This window comes from Metopolophium dirhodum, chromosome 8 (assembly GCF_019925205.1).
Source record: "Metopolophium dirhodum isolate CAU chromosome 8, ASM1992520v1, whole genome shotgun sequence".
Classification (NCBI taxonomy): domain Eukaryota; kingdom Metazoa; phylum Arthropoda; class Insecta; order Hemiptera; family Aphididae; genus Metopolophium; species Metopolophium dirhodum.
The window spans coordinates 7,153,833-7,160,226 of record NC_083567.1 but is presented as its reverse complement, the minus strand read 5'-3'; the positions used below and the strand labels follow the sequence as shown (position 1 = coordinate 7,160,226).

The 6,394-nt window shown below is 26.4% G+C and overlaps 1 long non-coding RNA gene across 3 annotated transcripts; it reads left to right on the top strand.

Moving 5' to 3' along the window:
- The first annotated feature begins 204 nt into the window (after positions 1-204).
- On the top strand, positions 205-5,991 carry LOC132950290 (uncharacterized). 3 transcript variants are annotated; one of them, XR_009665190.1, is made up of 7 exons: positions 205-434; positions 512-650; positions 741-917; positions 1,761-1,881; positions 4,945-5,142; positions 5,253-5,709; positions 5,819-5,991. It is a non-coding gene; the product is annotated as an uncharacterized LOC132950290 (long non-coding RNA). The 3 variants fall into 3 exon arrangements; XR_009665191.1 differs by having other exon boundaries at positions 4,945-5,125; positions 5,253-5,991; XR_009665189.1 differs by having other exon boundaries at positions 5,253-5,991.
- Positions 5,992-6,394: the final 403 nt, after the last annotated feature.

Sequence of the window (6,394 nt, the reverse complement as noted above, 5' to 3'; positions counted from 1 at the left end):
TAGGTATAGTTGATTTACGAACGCCCTTGCCCCTTGACTCTTTAAACACAAGATGGCACAAGCACAGATATATTATATAATAATTATTATATATATCTTTGGGCACAAGTCATGGGTCACACTGTCACAGTTGTTCCATCCTCCCTGTCACCTGCAGAGGTCACTCACGCTGATAAAATTTATCATCATTCGCGCAGTCCGCGCAATAATCTGCACTGTGACTGTTTGATAATAATATAATAATAATATATATTTTTTTTACCTTAATAGTGCCGACTGCTGAGTAGCCGAGCTGACACTTACAGTCGGCGAATGATACTTATACTTGTGTTTATCATCCAAGTTATTACATAATAATTAATTATAGAGAGTTGATCGTGTAAAAGTGTAATTCCATTATTCCTCAGTCCTCACTCCTCACTCATCTGCTGAGCGTGAGCATAATTTAACTTATTTTAGTTTATGTTAATCTGTTTCATTACTAACGGTACTATTGTTTTTCATAAATCAGAATATTAAAGTATACCGCCGTCAGCCCCATTATGAGTATTTTCAGTGACGTCGAGGAAACTCAGCCCATCAAAGTGTTCCATCTATTGAAAGTCTTTAATGAAGACAACGATCCACCGAAAATAAACTTGACCATTGGGGTATGTATATATTTAATTTTGATTTCTGTCGGCTACAGCAACAAATTTATAAATTGTATTGACATTTTTTTTATTATCATCAATTTTTAGCGTATAAGACAGATGAAGGCAAACCATATTATATTCCTGTTGTGAAAAAAGCTGAGAGTGTGGTACTTGATGATACATTGAATCATGAGTATTTACCCATATTGGGCTTGGAATCTTACTAAAGCTGCGTCACAACTACTATTGGGCGATATCACTTAACGACAAGAAGAAGGAACCGTAATAATTTATTTTTTTCTTATTTTTCTTTTGAAAACATCTATATTATAGTAGTTCTATACTTACTATTGAAAGCTAGAGCAAAAAATCAATTCATATTAACTAATATAATATTATATAGAAAGATATTGTATCCTCAATGAAACTAAACAAAACAAAAACTTTATTATAAATATTTCCAATCATTTTGAACATATATCTGGATTATTTTATTTAAATTAAAAAATGAACTGTTAGATACCCAAAACACATTTACAATAACTATAATTATGTAACTTGTTTCATATTTTAATTTATAATTTAGGTATTATAGGTATAATATAACTAGTTATATTTATATCATGCCTTGGTATGGAAGTCAATATATTGTTGTTATGCATATGGAAACAATTTTATTGAAATGAGTGGTCACTCAAATTTTACCAGGTACATTTACTAAACTTCAATCTCTTAATATGATTGACCATTGGAGTAATATCAGTTACCACTAAAATATGTATTTAGTCTCAAGAAGTCCATATTAAGTTCTTAATTTGGAGAATAATGTATTATTCAGACTAAAACAGCTTTGTTTCTTCTGAATGTTTTCATATATTAATTGTTATTTTATTTTAGTCTAAAATATTCCTAACCTAGTATGCTGAATGGATTGGATATAATTAGGCATGAACTATGATAATTTTGTCATACAACATCATTGCTTTTAACTTTTATGATATACATAATATATTAACAATAATTAACCTATAAAAGTGAATTTTTATTTATATTCTTAAATACTCTTAATTGAATAATATGTAATAAAAATATTGTAATTAATATTTTTTTTTATTATTATTTTAGATATTTGGTGTTCAATCAATCAATGGTTCTGGAGCACTTCGAGGAGGACTTAGAGTGGGACCAAAATTTTTAGTCAAACATTTAAAATGTACCACATTCTATTATTCAATACCAACTTGGGGTAATTATATCCAAATACTATTATTTTATTTATTTATTTATTAATATTTATACGGACAATGTCCGATAAACAATATAGAATAACAATAACAATTATAGTATAATAATATTTGACAATTAACACATTTTTAAATAATATAATATTAGTAGTACAATTAAAATAAATTAAGGAATAAAATAATAATTTAAATTAATGATAACATAGGTATAAAACATAAAAAGGTGGGAGACAGAGTGGAGTTAAGTGATACAAAATAATATTGAAGAAAAATTAAATAACAATCATAGTGTTTTTTAATTAAATGATTATTTAAATAGTGTATTAAAAATTTGGTTATTTTCGCAAGACATCAAAATATTTAAGGGATTATTTAACATGTACTTCTGAGAGAAATGTGGTTTATAAAATAAATCATTATTGTGTAAGTTATAAGTATTGGTTTTAAATTTTATTTAGTTAAGTAAAAATGCATCATCGATTTTGTTGTTTATGAACTTAAAAAAAAAGTTGCTATAAGTATTAATTCTACGTGTTTTTAATGATTGTAAGTGTAAAATGTGTTCATATCCTGAGTGGGGGTTCTGTTTGAGTTTAGTTTTCTTGAATCTAATATGAAATACAAAAGATAAAATGCACATACAATTCATTAATTTAGTGTTATAAGAACATTTTTATAACTTGGCATAAAACTGTAGAATAATACATTTTCAGTTATGTATTTTTGATTATTGTACTGGGTGATTTTTTTTTATATTTGATGTGATTAAAAATAATGTAATTGATTGTGATGTATTATTTTTATATAGAGTTAAAAATGTCAGTTAAGGTGTGGTCACGGTTTAAGCTAGAATTGTTAAGCGACAAGGTCTGATATTTCGACAGTAGAAATTCTTATAAAAAAAATTAAAAACTCACTGCCCTGTGGCGCGATCGACTAAATTACCACAATAATCTTGATATTCTTTATTTATTAAATAATAACAATATTATATTACAATTATTAATTATTATTATAGTACCTACTTCATAATACTTAATGATTGAAAACATAGAAAAACTTTAGTGTATTTTTTTTTTTAACAAATGTCAAATTAATTTTTATTTTGGTATTTAATAGCTTTCCAATCTAATATCAGCTGTATGAAGTATTAACTAATTTTACAAAGAAAAATAAGAACCAATTGTTAAATAAACCGATTTTATTAATTTCAATTTTTCTATTCTAAACCAAAACAGATTACCAAAAAAAATAATATGTAAATCAAAGTATAAATCCAGTTTGTATAAAAACATAATTTTATAATTTGTAATTGTTAATATCTTACTATATAAAATACACTAAAACCAACAGCTTATATTTCCTAAGAGGATACTAATTTGGATATTTTTTTTTTTGGTTTTGTTTAATTTTTTTTCTTCCCGATATTTTGTATTACTATACTGTTTCATTCTCATTGATATAGACATAATAAAAATGTCCGTTATGATTTCCGTCTTATATAGATTACATGGAAAAGTTATGGTTATGTTCTCTGTCTGGAAGAACTCTTTGTGTGTATAATCAAAAAGACTTAAAGATTCAGCATGTTTCATAAAACATAATTCTAATGACTCCAAAGGTTTGAATAAATAATGATTTGGATGGGTCAAAAATCCCCGCTTTTTCAAATTCACCAAATTAGCAGCTGGATTTGTGGATGTTCCTTAAATAGTTTGTAAACTCATAAGGCATGATTAACATTTTGTGGTTTTTATTAATCTTTTATTTATATATCTATAAAATAAAAATGTAATAATAAAAACAAATTTTATTTTTAATTATTTTATAATCTGTAGGTATAGTATACCTACCCTGCCATAAAATAAACTGCTCACTCAAAAGCTGTAAAACTGACATCACTATAGTTGTGTTTCCTAAAAACATCTTCAAAATTCAATTGGACTTCTTCAAAAATGTTATCAATTTTTTGTTTTAAATTATTTATTTTGACTTCCCTTACATTTACATCATTTTCATCATTTAAAATAGTTTTTAAGTTGGTTATTGTAATAACTGCGATATTTTCTTCAAGAATAAAAAAAGTACTTAAATTAGTGAAAAAATGAATTGTTTACCTTCTAGTATACAAAAAATTCCTGATTTGGGGGGCTTGATTATTGAATATACCGATAACATTCTGTATAGTTGTAGAAATGTAGGTGTAGTAGGGTGGTCATTGGCACCAGCAACTTGTCTAATGGTACCAAACATTTCTAAAGAAAATAAATCCACATACAATTAATGAATCATATTTCTAGGAAATCAGTTATTTTATAAATGATATAAAATGTATTTATTTTAATATTATTTTATTTTATTATTATTATTATTTTATAGTATTATACTTTATTTTTTAGATCAGTTATTTTTTTGTAGGTATTTAATTATTACTTCTAAGAAGTCTTGATTAGTTTTATTTATCAACACATAAGCAAAATTGCATTCGTCAAGAAGATAATTTGTCAATTCTATTGTGGACTTAATTGTTATTTTTAACCCTTCTGCAGTTTGTTTTATTAAAAAATCATCTTCTGACAGTAATTTATTGGCCACATTTAATTCCCATGTATGTAGAACTATCAGTGCGTTTTTCAATACCTTTAACCAAAAAATATATTTATGTACCTAACTATTTGATTTCACTAAACAAAATATAACAAATTTACAAAAATTATAACTACCTACTCTTCTACAAATTATTAATAACCTAATAAATAAAATACTTTCCTAGGATTTTAGTACATCAAAGAATGACATAGAAACGAGCAACACATAACATTTAATTAAACCTCCAAATCTTGACTATTTTTTTTATCCCTTCTGCTGGAAATTTTCTATTGAGGGCTTTAAATAAATTATTCATAAAAATAGTAAAATTTATTGTTTCCTCATAATCATTGAACCCTGGGTATGATTTAGTATTAAAAAACCGTATACTATCTGCTACTGATTTGCTGAAAATCTGTTAAATAAAATATAATTTACACAATATTAAATAACGTTTTTATTTTATTTTTCATTAGGAGTTATTTGATCTTACTTGTGAAGTAAACTTCACTTTCATCTTTGAGAAACTGTTAAATTGATAGTGATTTTTGGCGAGTCTAGAATAAATTCTTGTCAACAACTTAGAATCAGTTTCATAAAGGTACTCATAAATTGCTCATTTGATTGGAGGTTTTGTTGGAATAATCTAATCGACAAGTAATGTAATATAATAGGTATATATTATAATTATTTAAGTTGTATTTACTACTAATTATATATTCATTGCTGAATTAAACTATTTCATGAATAATATGTTAAATAATCACTCTTAATGTTTTTTTAGTGTGCAACCGGTTTCTGACAGTTTTCAGCAAATGTGGCGCATCAGAGAATATAAACACTTGGCGATTGTTGTCGAATGGATTGGTTAATGAATTTTGTATTTTTTATTATTATGCATAAATTCCTAACGTATGCCACATTGTACGATAAGTTGATGAGCCATCGCTTGTTATGGCTAGCACTTGAACCCCAGAATTTTCCAACAATAGAATCGCCTTCAGCACAATTTTAGTTAGATCAATACCTATTCAATTTCAAGAATTAAATTTAACTTATTGTACTATTTAATAGTTAATACACAGTTCACTTAAATGTTCCTTTAACTGGTCCTTTTGAGGCAAAGACAGCAATTGACTGATGAAACTTCTCAGATAATCCTTGAATCATTACAACTAATGCGTGATTAGCTTTTTCTGTTCTTTTAGGTTTGAACTCATCTCCATACTCTTCCAAACCATGTAAGTTAGGTTTCTAGTGTTTACAGATATACTCTCAAAGAAATTTCATCAAACACTTATACAACTTTTTTTGATTCTCTGTTTTAATATCAAATTTTTTTTTTAATAGTTTGAAGAAATTATTGTCAAAACCACATCTAATCTTAACTGCTAATAAGTGATGTCTTAACGTTGTTACACATGGGCAATGGCAAGATATTTTGTCCTCAAAGAAATGAATAACCGCTTGGAAATCTATGAAGTATTCCAGTATTTTTAAATTATTAAAAAACTTGAATATTATTTACAGTATATTTACTAGATCCTTGACCTGAGTCCCAAGTACTGACAATATTACTTTCATAAAAATGTTTTGCATGGACCCTGTGACTTTTATTAAGTCGCATCCCTAATGTTTCTTCCCCCAATATTTAAATCTGCATTTTTGGGGACTCCAAAAAGATATTTTGACGCCTCGCGAGGCTTATGTACACAACAATAACTTGGCATTTTTAAATTAATATAAAAAGAAGTATGACAATTTTATAATAACTACAATAATTATTATAATATCATGGTTAATAGAATCGGCTCGAATTAACATATCCTTTATCTCTTTTCATGTGTATGGCCATTATTACATTCTGTAGTATGTTCGCAGTCTCACAGAATAGAATTCTATTTATTTTCTATTCTGTGGTATGGC